This window comes from Aquarana catesbeiana, linkage group LG12 (assembly GCF_042186555.1).
Source record: "Aquarana catesbeiana isolate 2022-GZ linkage group LG12, ASM4218655v1, whole genome shotgun sequence".
Classification (NCBI taxonomy): Eukaryota; Metazoa; Chordata; class Amphibia; order Anura; family Ranidae; genus Aquarana; species Aquarana catesbeiana.
This window is the reverse complement of record NC_133335.1, coordinates 185,599,966-185,621,649: the sequence shown is the minus strand read 5'-3', so window position 1 is coordinate 185,621,649 and position 21,684 is coordinate 185,599,966. Positions and strand designations below refer to the sequence as shown.

The window sequence follows — 21,684 nt, the reverse complement described above, 5'->3', positions numbered from 1 at the left end:
ACAGTTAACGGCAGTCCTTTCCTAACACAGACACAGCGTGTGAGGAAAGGGCTGTGGATAACCGCAAGTCTGTTTACAAGTGATCAGCTGATCACATGGTAAAGGGCCGATGTGATTGCACTGGATGCATGTCCCAGGGGTCATGCAGGAAGCACGGTTTTGGGAGGATGTCCATGGACACCCTCCTAAAATTGGAAGCCTGGGGCTCAGAAGGAAGGGGGGCCCATCATGGTTTCTTGCACCGGGGCCCTGAAGGTTCTAGTTACGCCTCTGTACCTTGCCAGTGCTTCCTTGCCACTACTCCTGCATCTGTTACAGCCTGCAGTAAAATCCCTAGTGACAGTTGGTGTTTGTCATGTCTACCTCAAAGCAAGTGGTCAGTCACTGTAGCTGGCTACTGTGTTCTTCACCTATAGCAGCCCCCTTTCCCATAAGACAAGCAGGCCTACCGGTACTTGGTTGCCCCCAGGACTTATACACAATGCCATAATCCCTGGCTATCACAACCGGGCAGGCACAAAGTAAGCAAAGAAATCCAGTACTTGTGGTAAGCAGGCAGGTAGCGTGGTTCAATGACAGTCCAGGTAAAAGACAGGCTGAGTTCAGGGAATAGCCCAAAATCCGGTCCGAGATCATATACAGGGAAATCCAATCTAGCAGAGCAGGGCAGACAGACAGGGGGGCTTGATCAGGAATAACACACCTATCACTCTCTATCACAAGCATCCAAGTGAGGGTTTAGCTGGCTTATAGCAGGTTTGAGTTTCCACCCAGAGAATGACCACATCAATCAGCTTGCAGGTGGTCAAAGACAGGGAGAATGCCATAGCCAAAACCCGGATGCTGGAAGGGGGAGGAGCAGGAGCGCTAGTTGGGTGCTAAGAGTAGCTGTGACATCACTACCCCGATCATGTGACAATGCTTGGGTCTAGCAATTGGATGCTAGACCCTAGCATTGTCAAAGGGTTAGAGTCGCTGAACAGAATTACAACTATATGGCATGTAATATCCTTCAAATATTTGTTTTTCAGCTTAGTATGTAGCCGTTTCCCTAGAGTTTATCCATAAAGTAATATTGTGCTTGTGCGGCACGTTGATACAGGAATGTGACTCACACTTGTATTTTTAGTTGCTCTGGTGCGGTTTTAAAAGGCGTTCCCTCACAACACAATAGCTGCATTCATCACAAGAAGGAAGAAGGGGCACAGAAGAACTTCCATGATTCATTGGGAATGGATACACTGCATGAAGATAGGAGGTGAGTGCTAGATTTAACACACAACACAATCAATAAAATGTGCAATGAACTTTAAGGTAGTCAGAAAACAAGCACAGCATGTCTGCATGACATGATTTTATAATCTTCAACCCTGCCCATCAATATGTAAAAACTAGCTCTACAAAATTCCTTACCAGGAAAGATAATAATCATATAGTAGAATATGTTAAATTTAATAAGGTTGAACTTTTTGAGAGCTATGAAATGTGACTGTTGAATTAATCATGGTACAATTACGAATTGCCCTTCATATGAACTTGATGACACGTGCTGATCTTGTGGAACATACATGCGTCAGGTTTTATGTAATTTACATTTGCAACACAAGTCGTTGCATACATCAACCTTATAATTTTTTTAAAAATTCTTTATTTTTGGTGACAAAATAAAGAATTTACACAGAATAGGAGAAACCATCTTCAAGTCACCAACAATGGTTCGCATACAAAGAAGTTGCATAGTAATAGTTGTATAAAATGTCACCTCAGAGAAGTAGGAAGGAGTACAAATGAGTGTGCTGCTTTAAGGAACAACTGTCCGAGGTGGGACCGCCCATCATAGGTCTGCAAAGGGGAAGTATGAAGTTCCACTTGTGGACTGAACGCATGTCAACGGAGGGGAGGCTTAATGCCCTCTGCCAAAAAATCTCCCTAAGAGAGAACTTAGAGATATGTGAAACTACAAAACTGGGAAAGGGGAAAAAGAAGAAAGATAGGGGAAAATAGGGTGTGGGAGTGGGGGGGGGGACTACCCCCTTGGTCTAGTACGGTGTAGCACTCAAGGAGCTCTTTATAATTATCAGAGAAAGTGAATTGGGACCAGGAGAACTATGTTTTTTTGAAGTGGGCCTCCTGTCTCCTCAAAGAAGAGGTAGGGCGCTCCACCTGCATAATACTGATATCAGCCATTGATCTACAGTGGGGGTGTGGTTGATTTCCAGTGTGCCAATATACAGGGCCTGGCTGCACTGACCAAGTGTTGCATCAGAGAGTGGTGATATTTCTGTTTACAAAGCGTGCTAAGATGCAGTAGACAGACGGCTGGGTCCTGGTCCAAAGTTAGGGTTGTGTGGTTCTGGGTTAGGGCGTAGAAATCGTCCCAGAAGGGGCAGATCCGTAGACGTGACCGAAAAACTTTGAGTAAGGTGCCTCACGAGATTCTGCACCTCCAGCCAGTAGGATCTACATTCGGGAACATGTGATACAGTTTCACCAGATCCTTATACTATCGGGTTAGGTGCTTATAACCAGATTCTTGTAGTCTCAAAGAGATAGAGGACTTGCAAGATAAACTCCTTCCGGTCCATAGCGGAAGGAGTCTCCTAGTCTGAGATGAAGGTAGGAGTGTATCCATCCGGAGAGGTGCGGAGCATAAAACAAGGGGAGTGAAACACTGTGTCGAAAGCCCGAGGTGTGTGTGTAAAACTAAGTTTGAAGGGTGTGCAGGGATGACCTTCTGCAAATGGAGGGATGAGGTGGTGTATGACTTGAAATGCCTGCCATGAAGGTAAAGAGGGGTCCACATCAACTGTATGGCTTGAACAGGTTTCCATGTGGCATCGGCATGAAAATCTTTCAATTGAAAGTGGTTTGCCATAAAAGTTGGCTGAAACTTGAGGTCACTAAGCCTGGGTGGGAATTCTGGGTTTCCTATGATGGGAAACATAGGCAAGGTGACATACGCATTATTCACTTTAGGGTTGGTTTAAAAAAATGACTTTGAAGGTGGCTCCAATGATCGATTGATCTCTGAAGGCAGTGGGACAAGAATCTGACAACCATGAGAATGCTTGCAGGGGAACAGGAGACAGAGCTCTTAAAGTTTGCGTGCTTGCATCAGTCTAGAACCCTGACCAAATGGAAAAATTAAAAGTAAGGCACTGGGTAGGAAATGCCCATTCCTTCGAATTGTTTCGGCATACTGAGGTTATCTGCCTTGATTGGGGCTGGGCAGTCCGCCCATAGAAACTGCAATTCCCTTTAACCAGGTGTGCAACGCCAGTTGCCACTTTCACAAGTCCTTACGAATAGAGGAGAGCAGGGGAGGAAAGTTTTCTCTGAACATTGTGGCCAGGGTTTGGGTGAGAAAAATCCCCAAATATTTCAGTTTCCCCATACCCCTTTTAAATGGAAAGTTTGATTGCAGGTTGCTTAATCAGTGTGTGTGTGTTGGGGGGGGGGGGGGGGGGGGGGTGACCATAACATTCATAGCCTCGGATTTTGAAAAGTTAATTTTATATAGTTAGAGAGTTGGGCATATACATCCAGTTCTTTAATAGGATTTGGAATCGACCAACCTTATTATTTTCAGCGTGAAAGGTTTATGGAGCTTTTATGGAGAAAGGCAAGCCAAATCAAAAGGGATAATTTCAGAAATTATAGATTGTTCCATAAAAACGTTAATGTTGGCTTGGAAATAGTTATTTGTTCAAAATGGTAATGGTTTAAAAGCAGTGATCCTAGTGCACTATGGCCAAATGTGGAGCTAACGGTTCTGCAGTTTTATAGTGACAGACTTGCAGGGATATTAAATTAGCACTGTGGTTTAATAGTGACAAGCCTTCAGTGAATGAAAGGCAGAGCGGGGAAGAGGCTAATAGCTGCAATGGTATAACATTGGCACAAACATAACCTTAACCAAATATGAAGCTAACAGTGTTGCAGTTTGGTAGCGATAGGCCTGCAGAGAATAAAATTGTGGAGTCATATGGTCCTCCAAGCACATATAGCTAAGTTGACAATATGAAAGAAAAAAAATAAATAAAAAATGAAGGAGACATTCTTGACAAAACTTGGACTACAAACGAGCAATTATTTGAATATGTTGCACCAAATAGACCATAGTAGCTATACATGGGCAACAAATGGGCAATCCTGAGAATATTTGGGCAAAAAACAGGCAAACTTAACAGCATCAACTGAGCAATTGTAACAATATGAGAGACAATAACAGTGACAACTGTGACAATAAGAATGACAATAGTGATAATAATAGTGACATTAATAGAATAACTCAATAAGCTCAGTCTCCCCCCTCCCTCCTTCACTTACCTTTACTCCAGGCCAATACTCATTTCATGGAGATGCGGCAAGGCTGCATGGACCACTCATGGTCAGAGGAAGGAGCTGGCGGAGGACTGAACAAAGCCTGCATCTCTCTCCAGCTCTCTTCCCCTCCCCACTGCTTTCTAACCACCTCCAGCTCCTAGTTAGCAGGAGAAGTGACACTGCTATCGCCACTCTTATCATCCAATAGTGGTAAAACCAAATGGAGCCCTTAACAGGCAAAGATTCGCATGGCCAGAACTAGAGAGTGCCCAGCCAGGGCCATTAACAAGGGGGGACCATCAGTCCACCTGTAGGGGGTCCGGGCACACAGGGGGGCCAGGTGTGACATTACGGGAGGGCAGTTACAGAATGATACACTGTCTCTCCCTCCAGCAACTGGAAGCCGATTTCTCCCCCTTTCCCTTCCATCAGCTTTCAGCTGCTGGTGGAGGAGACACAGAGTGCATTGTTCTGTAACTGTCCTTTCGACCTGCCCCACAATCCCCATCCCTGTGCTGCCCACATTCCCCCCTATGTGCCCAGGCCATGTGTTTACTCTGCTTCAGTTTATGAATGAACTGGAGACTCTGTGTATTGTTAATTCATCTTCAGTGCAGCTGAGGCTACAGAGAAAGGAACTGAAGAATCTGTGTCCTCAATTTTTATCTCTTGTTCAAAGGGGAGATGTCAGAGGTCTAATTCCCCCTCACCCTGTAAAAAAAGGTTAAAAAATGTAAAGGTAAATTTTTAAAATACATTTTAAAAACATTGTAAAGAATCATTTAAAAACATTTACAGTGTGAATGAGAGATTTGTTTGCGCAGTTGGAGCCGCCTGTTGTTCTATGATGATGCAGTGGCTGCATGAACACAGCCACAGGTCCTAATTTGATAAGTGTGCAGATGTGGCTAGTTAGTGGCCCCAAGTGCATACCCGTGGCTGTGTTTGTACAGCTTCTGCATCCCCATAGTGTAACATAGGCTGCATGCACACAGCAACAGCCAAATAAACCACTCAAGCCCCGGAAGGATTTACCCCCTAACAACTTCCAAACCGCCCGCCGTCCTCCACCCCTTACCGGAGCCGTCGGTATCAGCGGAGGCGATCGTGTCCTGTCCCTGGCATGGCATAGAGACAAGTGAGGGGAAGATGGCCCCCACCCATCTCCATACCACTGCATACCTCTTAAAAGATTTTTTTATTGCATTTTAGTGTAAATATTTAAGAGGTCCTGTCATGCTTTTTGTCTATTATAGGGATGATTACATTCCTTGAAAAAGGAATAAAAGTGACACCATTTTTTTTTAAAAGAACAGTGTAAAAAATAAAATAAAAGGTAAAATAAATAAGAAATTTTTTTTTTTTAAAAGCGCCCCGTCCCGCCGAGCTTGCGTGCAGAAGCGAACTCATAAGTGAGCAGCACCCGCATATGAAAACGGTGTTCAAACCACACATTTGAGGTATTGCCGCAATCGGTAGAGCAAGAGCAATAATTCTAGCCCTAGACCTCCTCTGTAAATCTAAACATGCAACCTGTAGAATTTTTTAACCACTTCAATACCAGGCACTTAGACACCTTCCCGCCCAAGCCAATTTTCAGCTTTCAGCGCTGTCGCAATTTGAATGACAATTGCGCGGTCATGCTACACTGTACCCAAACAAATTTTTTTATCATTTTGTTCCCACAAATAAAGCTTTCTTTTGGTGGTATTTGATCACCTCTGTGGTTTTTATTTTTTGTGCAACAAATAAAAAAAGACCGATAATTTTGAAATAAAACAAGTTTTTCTTTGTTTCTGTTAAAATTTTTTGTAAGTAAGTACGTTTTCTTCTTCAATGTTGGGCACTGATATGGCTGCACTGATGGGCACTGATACGACGGCACTGATGGGCACCGATGAGGTGGCACCAATGAGGTGGCACTGATGGGCACTGATGATAGGCACTGATAGGCGGCACTGATCGGCACTGATAGGCGGCACTAATGGGCACTGATAGGTGGCACTGATGGGCACTGATAGGCGGCACTGGTATGCGGCACTGATGGGCACTCATAGGTGGCACTGATGGGCACTCGTAGGTGGCATTGATTGGTACATATGGGTGGCACTGATGGGTACTTATGGGTGGCACTGATAGGTGGCACTGATGGGCACTGATGGGCACAGATGGGCACAGATGGGCACTGACAGGTGATACCGATGGGCAATGACAGGTGGCACTGATGACACTGATTGGTGGCACTGATAAAATTTATTGGTGGCATTGCTGGGCATAACTGAAACATAATGGTGCCAATCAGTGCCCATTTGTGGGCACTGATTGGCACAGTATGGGCACATTGGACACATGTGAATGGCCATGGGGTACATACCTGGCCATCCACATGTTGCCCCTTCCCTGGTGGTCCTAGTGGCGATCCCTGGTGGTCCAGTGTGGTGATCTGAGGGGGCTGCGCTGATAAACAATCCCCCCTGTCAGGAGAGCCGCCGATCAGCTCTCCTCTACTCGCGTCTGTCAGACGCAAGTGAGGAAAAGCCGATCAACAGCTCTTCTTATTGTCATCGTGATCAGCCGTGATTGGACACGGCTGATCACGTGATAAAGAGCCTCCGCCACAGGCTGACACACCGATCCACCGATCGCCGCGATGCGCGCCCAGGCTCGCGGCGGCATGTTATCCTGCTGGACGTCATATGACGCCCAGTCAGGATAACGGAACCACTTCCTTGACGTCAATCCGCTATAGGCCGGGCGGGAAGAGGTTAAACGTTGCTTATGGAGGTTTTTAAGGGTAAAAGTTTGTCGCCATTCCACGAGCGGGCGCAATTTGAAAAAAAAAAATTGGGCTAACTTTACTGTCATCTTATTTTTTAATTCAAAAAAGTGCGTTTGTAAGACTGCTGCGCAAATACGTTTTGACAGAAAGCATTGCAACGACCGCCATTTTATTCTCTAGAGTGTTAGAACAAAATATATATAATGTTTGGGGGTTTTAAGTAATTTTCTAGCAAAAAAAAAAAATGGTTTTAACTTGTAAACACCAAATCTCAGAAAGAGGCTCGGTCCTTAAATGGTTAATGACCAGGCCATTTTTTGCAATACAGCACTGCGTCGCTTTAACTGACAATTGTGCGGTCGTGCGACGCTGTACCCAAACAAAATTCATGTTTGTTTTTTTCCCACAAATAGAGCTTTCTTTTGGTGGTATTTGATCACCTCTGCGGTTTTTATTTTTTGCGCTATAAACAAAAAAAGAGCGACAATTTTGAAAAAAAAAAAAAAAAACATTTTTTTTTTTTTCTGCTATAATACATATACAAAAAATATATATATAAAAAAAACAAAAAATGTATTCATCAGTTTAGGCCAATGTGTATTCTGCTACATATTTTTGGTTAAAAAAAATCACAATAAGCGTATATTTGATTGGTCTGTGCAAAAATTATAGAGTTTACAATATAGGGGAAAGATTTAGGGACTTTATTTTTTTATTGTTTTTACTAGTAATGGCGGCGATCTGCGATTTTTAGTGGGACTGTGACATTGCGGCAGACACATCTGACCCTAAGTAACACTTTTTGGTGACCAGTGACACCAATGCAGTGATCAGTGTTATAAAAATGCCCTGATCACTGTGTAAATGACACTGGCAAGAAAGGGGTTAACACTAGGGGGAGATCAAGAGGTTAAGTGTTCCTTAGGGAGGTGTTTCTAACTGTATGGGGGACGGACTGGCTGGGAGAAGAGAGATCGCTGTTCCTGATCACTAGGAACAGCTGATCTCTTTCTCCTCCCCTGTCAGACCAGGGATCCGCCTTGTTTACAAAAAGAAGAAAACCAAACTAAGACCCCTTTCATATGGGCTGGACTCCAGTTGACTCTGGTTTGCTCAGCGGGGATCTGTCCACTGATCCGCTGCTAAGCAGAGCAGAACGGGCGGATGACAGGTCCTTTTCCACTCCTTTTCTACACTATGAGTGGCCGGGTGTAAGCAGATCGGCTGTCCACCGATCAGATCTTCTAGATGGAAGGGGAACGGATCCCCTTCTTTTTTATTTTAGCGGACTGGTTTGGCTTGGAAGTAAGTGGGTATAAATTGACACAAGTCCATTTACATCTGCCTCTCCATAGAAACGAATGGAAGGTTCGATCAGGTCCACCTGAAAAACAGACAGGTGGATGCAATTGGACTGATCACGTGAAAGAGGCCTAATGCAGGCCATACATGGTCAAATTTCAAACAAGTTTTCTTTTGAAAATCTGAAAGCTTTTTTTTTTGTGATCCGATGATGCCACCATTGATTTTCGAAATTTGGCCGACCAAGCCTTCAATTTTACCTCATGTAGCTACAGAAAAGAATATTTGTGGGTGGGAATCTTCTTTTCTCTCTGTACATTTTATTTTCTTATGACATTTCTCGAACGATTCACCCACCATTGATTAGAAAATGGTTTGTTTTTCAAAAAATTTCCAACATGTCCGATTCCTCAAATTTGATTGCGGCACGAAAATTGGCCGTTGTTGCAGCCCATTATTGGTGCGAAATTTGTACGAAAATTCTTTGATACGATTTTCGAAAGAAAATTCTTTCGAAATTCGAACCGTGTATGGCCGACATAAGGCTGCAAGTTGGGTGGAGAAATCCTCCCTGCCGCGCCATTGTATTCTGACAATGGGAACTCCTCCGTCTGAATACACTGATCAGCGGTGCAGCCAATTGCCTGCAGCCACAGATCAAATTAAAATTTTCCAACATTCCCATTTGACAAAAGTAATTTGTTAAGATCAATCTCTGTCAAGCAGGGCCAGCCAAAGATGGATCAAAATTTGCTCAGCCATTGTACATACAGCATCATGAATGCATCTAATAAACTTCAACACTGAACTCTCAACAAGATATGGAAAGCCAGTATGTGATTCAATAAGACTATTTCATCTGAATTAAAAAAGTTTTGGGTGGACTGTTTTCCATTTCAGAGATTTCAATCGGTGAGGTATATAAACTATATTATTCATAACAAATCACAGCAACAACAAAAAGGATTTGAGATAGATGGATCAAAGCATAAGAACAATATCGCAACCAGCCAATTCATAACAACAACTGAAATTTAGGTTGGGCCAGCAGCTTTTTTGAGACACACAAACATATTTACTGAACCCATGAAACTCTTATACACCAGTATATTCTGTATTACCTTACAAAGAACATTGCACCATTCAATTCCTAACCAAGAAGAAGCTTACAATCTAATATTCCTACCAGGGGCGGACTGATAACTCATGGGGCCCCCGGGCAATAGGAGATCATGGGGCCCCCAGGCAATCAGAGATTATGGGGCCACACAGTATACACACACACAGTATACAATCACACAGTATACACATACATGTACACACAGTATACACAGACAGATGTAAAAAAAACACAGATTTATACATACTGTCCCTGGTTTTACTGAGGCTGGCAACCCTGATGGGGCCCTCTAGTGACCCAGGGCCCTCGGGCAGTGCCCGAGTGGCTCAATGGTCAGTCCGCCACTTCTACCATATACACAAGGACACTCACTAAGAGAGACAATCACACTGATGATCTTCGGCTGCATTCGGCCCTTTTGTTCCCTCAGTCAATTTAGGAATTTAAGTAGTAAAACACAATACACCTGCGCTCATAATATCCTAAAACACTCAAGCAAAAGCAGCTAGCAAGGTTTTCCAGGTATAAAACAACAACAAAAAAAGCACTTTTGCATTAAGAACGAATGAAGTCCATATCTGTAGGAGATTAAAAAGTTCAAGGATAAGGCCCCGATGACATCTGTGTATGATGAAACGCATTGGATGGAACTTGATCACGTGACATCACCATGTATGGTAGTCGGCCATTTTGTTGGTTGGTTTTACCCAATACAGTTTGTGAGTACTTTGGTGGTTTTTATTAAATGTTATCATTATTACTGCTCAATGAAGTGTCTTATTGCATTTCCTATATCCTGCATGATCTGAGGCCCTGTCTTTGATGGAGTGTGCCATAGCCTGAGGAATACAGACACCAGGAGGTCTTGTGGATATTGAAATTTGGAGTTGATTGTAACTAAGCATTTTTGACTGATTTTGGCAAAGTGGTCCATCATATAGGGTAAGGGTCAGTGTGTACTTCTGCTATTGGTGGTGGACATCTCATAGCACCTTTCTGTGTGGAACTGCACTTACTGGATCCTTATCCATGAACTCTTTCATCTCCAACAGATATGAACTTCAAAAGCGCTGTATTTATATTTTATCAGGAATTTAAGTGACACTAAAGGATATCCTTACTCTCTAAAAATAACCCAACCACATCCACTAGTTATAGAGGAGCTCCAGTCCCCTATGTAATAATTAAAAGCCAGCAGCTACAAAAAATTGTAGGCGGTTGGAGCAGAAGTGGGAGCGGGTACCTGTCAAAATCGAGTACACGCTCCCTTCCTCCTCCCCAAAAGCTCCATTTCAGAAAAAGGAGCTGAGGAGGACTTAAAGCGGAACTTCCTGTTTTAGGTTGAGCTCCACTTTAATGGGCCTGTGTTTTCATGGAATTATTTCTTACTGTGTTTTTCTGTCTCCTTGCAATGTCTTCTGTGAGCACCCAAACCTCTGCTTTTCCCCCTCTCACTTCTGTTTATTTGTAACAAGCAGTGCATGTGTAAGGGACCTGGACAGGAAAGTGCTTCCCACCACGCTGTCCCAGGTCCCCACTGCTTCTTCCTTGGACAGAGCAACCACAAACCTGTCGTATAGAAGCAATTTCACCATCTTATGTCAGATTTCTCCCATCCAGAGACCCACATACTATCACATTACCAGCCAGAGGCATGTTACCCTGATTAACCACTTCAGCCCCAGAAGGATTTACCCCCTTCCTGACCAGAGCACTTTTTACAATTTGGCACTGCGTCGTTTTTAACTGCTAATTGCGCGGTCATGCAATGCTGTACCCATACGAAATTTGCGTCCTTTTCTTCCCACAAATAGAGCTTTCTTTTGATGGTATTTGATCATCTCTGCCATTTTTATTTTTTGCGCTATACACGGAAAAAGACCGAAAATTTTGAAAAGAAATTATATTTTGTACTTTTTGTTCTAAAAAAAATCCAATAAACTCAATTTTAGTCATACATTTAGGCCAAAATGTTTTCGGCCACATGTCTTTGGTAAATAAAATGTCAATAAGTGTATATTTATTGGTTTGCGCAAAAGTTATAGCGCCTACAAACTAGGTTACATTTTCTGGAATTTACACAGCCTTTAATTTATGACTGCCTATGTCGTTTCTTGAGGTGCTAAAATGGCAGGGCAGTACAAAACCCCCACAAATTACCCCCTTTTGGAAAGTAGACACCCCAAGGAAATTGCTGAGAGGCATGTTGAGCCCATTGAATATTCATTTTTTTTGTCCCAAGTGATTGAATAATGACAAAAAATTTAAAAAAATTACAAAAAGTTGTCACTAAATGATATATTGCTCACACAGGCCATGGGCATATGTGGAATTGCACCCCAAAATACATTTAGCTGCTTCTCCTGAGTATGGGGATACCACATGTGTGGGACTTTTTGGGAGCCTAGCCGCGTACGGGGCCCCGAAAACCAATCACTGCCTTCAGGATTTCTAAGGGCGTAAATTTTTGATTTTACTCCTCACTACCTATCACATGTTTGAAGGCCAAAAAATGCCCAGATGGCATAAACCCCCCCCCCAAATGACCCCATTTTGGAAAGTAGACACCCCAAGCTATTTGCTTTGAGGCATGTTGAGTCCATGGAATATTTTATATTTTGACACAAGTTACGGGAAAGTGACACTTTTTTTTTTTTTTTTTTTGCACAAAGTTGTCACTAAATGATATATTGCTCACACAGGTCATGGGCATATGTGGAATTTCACCCCAAAATACATTTAGCTGCTTCTCCTGAGTGTGGGGATACCACATGTGTGGAACTTTTTAGGAGCCTAGCCGCGTACAGGGCCCCGAAAACCAATCACCGCCTTCAGGATTTCTAAGGGTGTAAATTTTTTATTTCACTCTTCACTGCCTATCACAGTTTCGGAGGCCATGGAATGCCCAGGTAGCACAACCCCCCCCCCAAATGACCCCATTTTGGAAAGTAGACACCCCAAGCTATTTGCTGAGAGGCATGGTGAGTATTTTGCAGCTCTCATTTGTTTTTGAAAATGAAGAAAGACAAGAAAAAAAAATTTTTTTTCTTTTTTCAATTTTCAAAACTTTGTGACAAAAAGTGAGGTCTGCAAAATACTCACTATACCACTCAGCAAATAGCTTGGGGTGTCTACTTTCCAAAATGGGGTCATTTGGGGGGGGGGGGTTGCCACCTGGGCATTCCATGGCCTCCGAAACTGTGATAGGCAGTGAAGAGTGAAATCAAAAATTTACGCCCTTAGAAAGCCTGAAGGCGGTGCTTGGTTTTCGGGGTCCCGTGCGCGGCTAGGCTCCCAAAAAGTCCCACACATGTGGTATCCCCACACTCAGGAGAAGAAACAGAATGTATTTTGGGGTGTAATTTCACATATTCCCATGGCATGTTTGAGCAATATATCATTTAGTGACAACTTTGTGCAAAAAAAAAAAAAAAAAATTTGTCTCTTTCCCGCAACTTGTGTCACAATATAAAATATTCCATGGACTCAACATGCCTCTCAGCAAATAGCTTGGGGTGTCTACTTTCCAAAATGGGGTCATTTGGGGGGGGGTTTGAACTGTCCTGGCATTTTATGCACAACATTTAGAAGCTTATGTCACACATCACCCACTCTTCTAACCACTTGAACACAAAGCCCTTTCTGACACTTTTTGATTACATGAAAAATTTTTTTTTTGCAAGAAAATTACTTCGAACCCCCAAACATTATATATTTTTTTAAAGCAAATGCCCTACAGATTAAAATGGTGGATGTTTCATTTTTTTTTTTTACACAGTATTTGCGCAGCGATTTTTCAAACGCATTTTTGGGGGAAAAAACACACTTTTTAAAATTTTAATGCACTAAAACACACTATATTGCCCAAATGTTTGATGAAATAAAAAAGATGATCTTAGGCCGAGTACATGGATACCAAACATGACATGCTTTATAATTGCGCACAAACATGCAGTGGCAACAAAATTAATACATTTTTAAAAGCCTTTAAAAGCCTTTACAGGTTACCACTTTAGATTTACAGAGGAGATCTACTGCTAAAATTACTGCCCTCGATCTGACCTTTGCAGTGATACCTCACATGCATGGTGCAATTGCTGTTTACATTTGACGCCAGACCGACGCTTGCGTTCGCCTTAGCGCGAGAGCAGGGGGTGACAGGGGTGCTTTTTTTTTCTTTTTTTTTTCTTTATTATTTTTTTGCTTTTTTATCTTATTTTTAAACTGTTCCTTTCATTTTTTTTTTTTTTAATCATTTTTATTGTTATCTCAGGGAATGTAAATATCCCCTATGATAGCAATAGGTAGTGACAGGTACTCTTTTTTGAAAAAATTGGGGTCTATTAGACCCTAGATTTCTCCTCTCCCCTCCTATAAAATGCTTCCCCAATTTCCCAATGGCGCTGTTTACATCCGGCGAAATCTAAGTCATAAAATGCTCGTAGCTTCCGGTTTCTTAGGCCATAGAGATGTTTGGAGCCACTCTGGTCTCTGATCAGCTCTATGGTCAGCCGGCTGAATCACCGGCTGCATTCTCAGGTTCCCTGTTGAGACAGGAGAGCCAGAGAAAAACACGGAAGACGGTGGGGGGGGCATTCCCTCCCACTGCTTGTAAAAGCAGTCTAGAGGCTAATTAGCCACTAGGATTGATTTTACATGAAAGCCGACCGCTGGCTGAAAATAATGATACCAAGATGATACCTAAACCTGCAGGCATCATTCTGGTATAACCACTCAAAGTCGTGAATGGCGTACCTGAAGACAAAAAAATGGTTAACAATAAAGCACAGTAAACGGTAAAGTATAAAAAATTGCATACCTGAAAAGCAAACATGATAAAACATAATAACAATAAAACATTGCAGAATAGAATACAGTAAAAAAGAGCAGAACAATAGAGAGAGAATAGAGAGAGAGAGAACAATAAAACGACAACTATTTTTTTTTATTTTATATTTTTGTTTGGGTTTTTTTTTTTTTTTTTTTTTACACTTTTTTTTGTAACTGTAACTTTTATAACTGTAACCAGTTCCAGGTTCGGGTCTCTCAAAATGCGATGGCATCTTGGGAGACCCTGTGAAATGGCACCTAGTCTGTGGAATGCTGTACCCTACGCTAATACTCAACTAGTGTATGGTAGCGTTCAAAACATTCACCAATGCAAAGACCAGGATTGTCAGGACAGGAGGGACGATAATAGCGGGTGTCACGCCTATATCCGCGCTTGCTGCAGACACAACATCTTTTTTGGGGGGGTTCGTTGGGTAGGGGTACTCGGGAGGACATAAAGAAAATGCCTCTCATGCAGCCGACTGCATTTGGTTGGGGATGTGAATGGGGGAAGTACGGGTGCTGCAGAAGCGGTGGGTTGGTTGGGGATGTGAATGGGGGAAGTACGGGTGCTGCAGAAGCGGTGGGTTCCCAATTCGGATTGGCGAATGCAGCAGGAAGGGCATTATGGGCACGACGGGCCTTTGTTTGTCTTTTTGGTGGCAGCGGGACACTACTTGTGCTTGCCACCTCACCAGCTTGAACTGCACTTATGGGACTCTCCACATCACCAAGTGTTACTGCAGTGCTGGTTTGACTACGACCGGGGTGTACTAGGCCGCTGGTGCTTGCCAGTTCACCAAAACGCTACCAAAAAAACTGTTAGCGATCACAGGGATCAGGCCTGACTCTGCGAACGCTGCAGTTATGCGTTTAGTGTTTTGTAAGTGTCAGTGATCAATCGATACTGCACTTGGGTGGGCTGGGCTGGGCCGGGCGGAGGGGCAAAACGCAGGTGCTAGCAGGTATCTGGGCTGATCCCGATAACACTGCGTTTTTGGGAACCCTAAACTACTGGGGACGCCAGTAAAGATCTGATCGGATCAGATATTGATCCGCTCAGATACTATACCACTAAGGGAGGTGTACGGTGCATGCGTGCGTGGGTGTTAGCGGTACTGGCGCTAACCTGACGCTGCCTGGGGCTGGTGCTTGCCAGTTCACCAAAACGCTACCAAAAAAACTGTTAGCGATCGCAGGGATCAGGCCTGACTCTGCGAACGCTGCAGTTATGCGTTTAGTGTTTTGTAAGTGACAGTGATCGATCGATACTGCACTTGGGTGGGCTGGGCTGGGCCGGGCGGAGGGGCAAAACGCAGGTGCTAGCAGGTATCTGGGCTGATTCCGCTAATACTGCGTTTTTAGGAACCCTAAACTGCTGGGGACGCTAGTATAGATCTGATCGGATCAGATATTGATCCGTTCAGATACTACTGTATACCACTAAGGGAGGCGTATGCTGCGTGCGTGGGTGTTAGCGGTACTGGCACTAATCTGACGCTGCCTGGGGCGACGCAGGGGGCTAAACCTTTATTCGGTAATAAACGGCGGGTGCCCTGACACTATAAAAAATAAACGAACTAACCAGCGTCACCCGTAACACTTATACGGTGATCAGTGGTGAAAGGGTTAACTAGGGGGCAATCAAGGGGTTAAAACATTTATTAGGTAGTATATGGGGGTCCCTGTCGCTATAAAATGCTGACGGCGAACCTAAATATTTACATCCCTAACTAGCGTCACCAGCGACACTAATACAGCGATCAGAAAAATGATCGCTTAGTGACACTGGCGACAGGGGGTGATCAAGATGTTAAAACTTTATTAGGGGGGGTTAGGGGGGTATCCTAGACCTAAAGGGGGCTAACACTAACTGCCCTAACACTTCTAACTGTCACAAACTGACACCATGCAGTAATCAGAAAAAAAAAAAAAAAAAACTGCTTGGTGTCAGTGTGACAGGGGGGGGGGATTGGGGGGTGATCAGGGGGTGATCGGGGGGGGGATCGGGGATGTAAAGTGTGCCTGGCATGTTCTACTGTGTGTGTTTGTGTTTTACACTCACTCAGATGTCTTCTCTCCTCGGCGCCGGTCTCTTGTTGAATACAGTCCCCTATCCAGAAGTGTCCGCCCTGTACTGCGCAGGCGCAGTACGGAGGACAAACGAGACGCTGATCATCAGCTGTACACGGCGCCTGCGCATTTATTCTTACCCTATGTCCAGGATCATTCCCTACTATCCAAGTGGACATAGAGTTAGAATAAATAGTTGCCGAGCGCAGCGAGGTCGTGCCCGAAGCGTGGCGAGCGAAGCGTGGCGAGCAAAGCGAGCCCGCGAGGGGCCCTCTTACACAGCCATCGCTAACAGGTGCCCGAGCGCCGTGTACAGCTGATGGTCAGCTGATCAACTTCGGACATTTTCGGCATCTCCTGCTGCTCCGTACTGCGCAGGCGCTGCGCCTGCGCAGTACGGGGCGGACACTATCTGATAGGAGGACACTATATGTCAGAACACCGGAACGGAAGCGAGCCGAGGAGAGATGTACTACACACAGGCAGGGGAGGATTCTCATTGGCTGGGAGCGATCGCGAGGGGGGGGGGCCACGATCGGATGGCCTCCCCTTCATCTCTGAATGCTCCCAGACCAAAGCTGACCGCCGCTGGCACCGGGGGGGGGGGGCTGATCGGACCCCCTGCCCGTGGGAAGGCAATCATGTACCAGGTACGTGATTTTGCCTGCCCGTGCCATTCTGTTGACGTATATTGTCGTTAGGCGGTCGGCAGGTGGTTATAGGAATGTCCACTCCATTGCATTTTAACGGTTTACTGCATTCATTAAGCACTTCTTGTACATATTTCCATTGCAGATTAATATCACATCCGACTAAAGCTGGATACACCCTATACATACAATCTTCTTTAGATTTTTTCCTTTAGCTTTACCAAAACCATATAATATAGGGTCAAACCTAAACACTTTTAATTTGTATGCAATCAGGCAGGCCCTTGCACTACATAGTTGAAGGTAAATCTAAAGCAAATCGAACAACAAAAGTTTTATAGTGCGTATCCAGCTTTACTGATAGTCTTGCAGTGAAGAACACCAGTTTCACAAAATTACATTCTGATAGCAGTCCTTAGACAGTGCAGAACACTAGTTATCTGATTTCAGCCATCTTCACACTTTTTCCTAATAAGTCCCACAATACTGGTTCAGCTCACCATAGTGATTCTCAGTCCTAGGCCCCGAGGCCTGCAGACCTGCAGTTATAGGTCAGAGGTGGCAAGGTCTCTCCATCTGCACCCTACATTGTGCCAAATTGTCCCACTTAGCAGTCCTTCCTAGCCGAGCACTCTCACTCTCTCCTCCAGGATGCTGCTCTACATGATGCTGCACAGGGGTAACCTGCTCACATAGCCCACTCCACTCAACCCCCATTCACAGCTGGCATTTATAGGGGCACCATCTCCACCCACTACATCACTAAAGGAGGGGCAAAACTTAAATGGGCACTAACAACTGCCAACAGTCCCTCCCCCTGTCTCTGTGACAGTGGTTTCCCATAATAGGGAAGATGGCTTATATAACCCATAATAAACAGCAGTAAAGTGTATATAATTTTTTTTTAAAACAATAAACAAAACTCTAGGCATGGAACATCATGCACCTGGCACATGCACAAACAGTTACTAATCAGGACATTGTGTAAACAGCATATGCAAATAGTCAGGCATGAAAAATCAGCAAACTACCATCCAAAGTGACATACACAGTATGCATAAATGCAGTCTATACATAGTAACAACATAAACTTGGAGAAGCAACAGACTGCCAGGAGCAAAACTACATCTAGTAGTTAGGGTCCAGGAACTCTCACCTCTCTCCCATTCCCAGAAGTAGTGGGATATTAATAGTGCACGCTATTTGGCCTGAACACCACCACTTTGTCCAGTTGTATGTGTGTATGTGGCACTCATAGTTCCATTCAAGATACACACGATAGAACTCACAATGGAAGAGCAGCCCTCCAATGACCGAAGCCACTTGCGCACCTTTAAGATGCTTCCAGACCACAGTCTTGTATGCATTGTATGTTGCTGCTCTGCTTCAATCACCATGAACAAGGTCTCAGGGCTGTATGGGAAGTCCAGTTTGTACAATTCCCAGACATGTTTTAGTAAGTTTCTGAAGTATCTGTACCAACAGGACAGCTGAGTCACTCCTTTTTCCATGTCCCTAACCTTAAGGTAAATATAGGACAGGCCATTAGGCAGCTTTGTGCACACCAGCAGATGCTCCTTTTTCTTCATCGTCCTCACTGGGACACCATTCCTCCCAGGGATTGGAGACCTTTTGGTACCAACCCTTCAATCCACCAATGCACATTGCATCTTTTACAACCACCCCTACTGCCGCTGCCTCCCTCAGAGCAGCCAACAATGCCCCTGGGCAGTTTTGCCACACTTGTTTCCGTTTTTTTTCTCACTCATTAAAGTGATTCTAAAAGGTGTGTTTTCTTTGTTTTGTTTTTTTTTTAAACAAACATACTTACCTGCTCTGTGTAATGGTTTTGACAGAGCAGCCCAGATTCTCCTCTTCATGGGTCCCCCCTGGCGGCACTCCTGGCTCCTCCTCCTTGACCAGTGCCCCAATAGCAAGCTGCTTGCTATGGGGGTACTAGTGTGTACTCGTTTCTTTATAATTTGTTTCATGTGTCTCAGGGAAATAAACTTTTATTCTTAGTTTTGGAAGAGCAGGTTTTTACTGCTATCCAAGATTACATTAGAGTAATTTTTTGTATAAGTACCTCCCTTGTATCGACGGCGCAGAAGGCAGCTGGTCTGTCTTATGGAGTAGGAGCACACAATCTCATCCACGGCTTGGTGCTATTAAGGCATGCTATAGAGCAGTGCACTAACGCACCAGACCCATGTGAGTACCCTATAATAGGGCTTTGTTTGCAGTAAATAAAATCTTTTAAAACGGTATCACACTATGGAAGTTTCTTTTTGATACCTATATATGAGAAGGTTACATCTTTGAGCAGTGTTTGGACCTTGCAACCTGACCTGGAATCCGTTTTGATGATTCCAAAAATTGCTAGGTGAGCGGTCATTACCTTGGGGTGGGGGGTCACCTGAGTATAATCACTGCTGCAGATCGCTATATTCACAGTCACCTATCAAATCACGTTTATTATCTCTGTATTAAGGACACTGAAAACTGATCCTGGGTGGTCAGAGTAGTACGGACTTATATGCACTTGAGCACTTTGTGTGTATATTCACGCTATGTGATGTTGTAAGCTGTATGACAACATTAGTCGCTTATATATTATTATTTCAGCCTTGGATTTGATTTTATAGGCACATCACTTTTGTTAACAAGTTAGTTTTTTAGGTTTTTGCTGCAGGTTCAGCAGATCATTAAGGTGATAGAGCAAGGGACAGTACACAAATAATGATCAAGCACACAAAAAAAACACTAAATCAATAATCTAAACTACCCTAAATAAAAAAAAATAATGAACAAAATTGAGAGTCTCCACTTAGTCAAAATCAGTCAATTCATGGCAAAAATAGCATACATGATGCGGTCTGTCACGAATTTTAACACAGCAGGTTTGGTTTTTCTGAGTCCCTTTATTTTTTCCATTTCCTGCAATAGGTTAACAACTCTGGTGGTCACCCAGTCTTAGGTGCACTTTAAATAATAGACAAACAAATTAAAGCCCAACTGCAGCCAACACTTTCTAAGTACCGTATTTATCAGCGTATAACACGCGCCGGCGTATAACACGCACCCCAAGTTTAGGAGGGAGTTTTAAGGAAAAAAACTTTTAGGAGGGAAGTTTAACCACTTGACGACCGCCTCACGCCGATTTACGTCGGCAAGGTGGCACGGACAGGCAAAATCACGTACATATACGGTGCCCGAGGCGGTCGTCTTTTGTCCAGCGGCGATCAGAGGTGAGGGGGAGACCCCCCCTCGCGATCGCCGCCGGCCAATCACATCATTCCTTTGCTGCTGTATGCTAAACAGCAGCAAAGGAAATGATGTCATCTCTCCTCGGCTCAACACTACACACACACAGTAGAACATGCCAGGCACACAAAACACCCCGATCCCCCCCCCGATCGCCCCCCGATCCCCCCCGAATCACCCCCCCCCGTCACAAACTGACACCAGCAGTTTTTTTGTTTTTTTTTTCTGATTACTGCATTGGTGTCAGTTTGTGACAGTTACAGTGTTGGGACAGTTAGTATTACCCCCCCTTTAGGTCTAGGATACCCCCCTAACCCCCCCTAATAAAGTTTTAACCCCTTGATCACCCCCTGTCACCAGTGTCGCTAAGCGATCATTTTTCTGATCGCTGTATTAGTGTCGCTGGTGACGCTAGTTAAGGACCTAAATATTTAGGTTCGCCGTCAGCGTTTTATAGCGTCAGGGACCCCCATATACTACCAAATAAATGTTTTAACCCCTTGATTGCCCCCTAGTTAACCCTTTCACCACTGATCACCGTATAACTGTTACGGGTGACGCTGGTTAGTTTGTTTATTTTTCATAGTGTCAGGGCACCCGCCGTTTATTACCGAATAAAGGTTTAGCCCCCTGATCGCCCGGCGGTGATATGCGTCGCCCCAGGCAGCGTCAGATTAGCGCCAGTACCGCTAACACCCACGCACGCAGCATACGCCTCCCTTAGTGGTATAGTATCTGATCGGATCAATATCTGATCCGATCAGATCTATACTAGCGTCCCCAGCAGTTTAGGGTTCCCAAAAACACAGTGTTAGCGGGATCAGCCCAGATACCTGCTAGCACCTGCGTTTTGCCCCTCCGCCCGGCCCAGCCCAAGTGCAGTATCGATCGATCACTGTCACTTACAAAACACTAAACGCATAACTGCAGCGTTCGCAGAGTCAGGCCTGATCCCTGCGATCGCTAACAGTTTTTTTGGTAGCATTTTGGTGAACTGGCAAGCACCAGCCCCAGGCAGCGTCAGGTTAGCGCCAGTAGCGCTAACACCCACGCACGCACCGTACAGCTCCCTTAGTGGTATAGTATCTGAACGGATCAATATCTGATCCGATCAGATCTATACTAGCGTCCCCAGCAGTTTAGGGTTCCCAAAAACGCAGTGTTAGCGGGATCAGCCCAGATACCTGCTAGCACCTGCGTTTTGCCCCTCCGCCCGGCCCAGCCCAGCCCACCCAAGTGCAGTATCGATCGATCACTGACACTTACAAAACACTAAACGCATAACTGCAGCGTTCACAGAGTCAGGCCTGATCCCTGCGATCGCTAACAGTTTTTTTGGT

At 44.4% G+C, this 21,684-nt stretch overlaps 1 protein-coding gene across 2 annotated transcripts in view; it reads left to right on the top strand.

Annotated features, from left to right (window-relative positions):
- Positions 1-1,112: 1,112 nt before the first annotated feature.
- The window catches only part of LOC141113281 (protein-glutamine gamma-glutamyltransferase E-like), a 97,625-nt gene continuing 77,053 nt past the window's right edge, over positions 1,113-21,684 (top strand). For both annotated transcript variants that reach the window (XM_073606311.1, XM_073606309.1), the window contains exon 1: positions 1,113-1,258. The gene's annotated coding sequence lies outside the window, so the exon portion shown is untranslated. The remainder of the gene's footprint in view (positions 1,259-21,684) is intronic.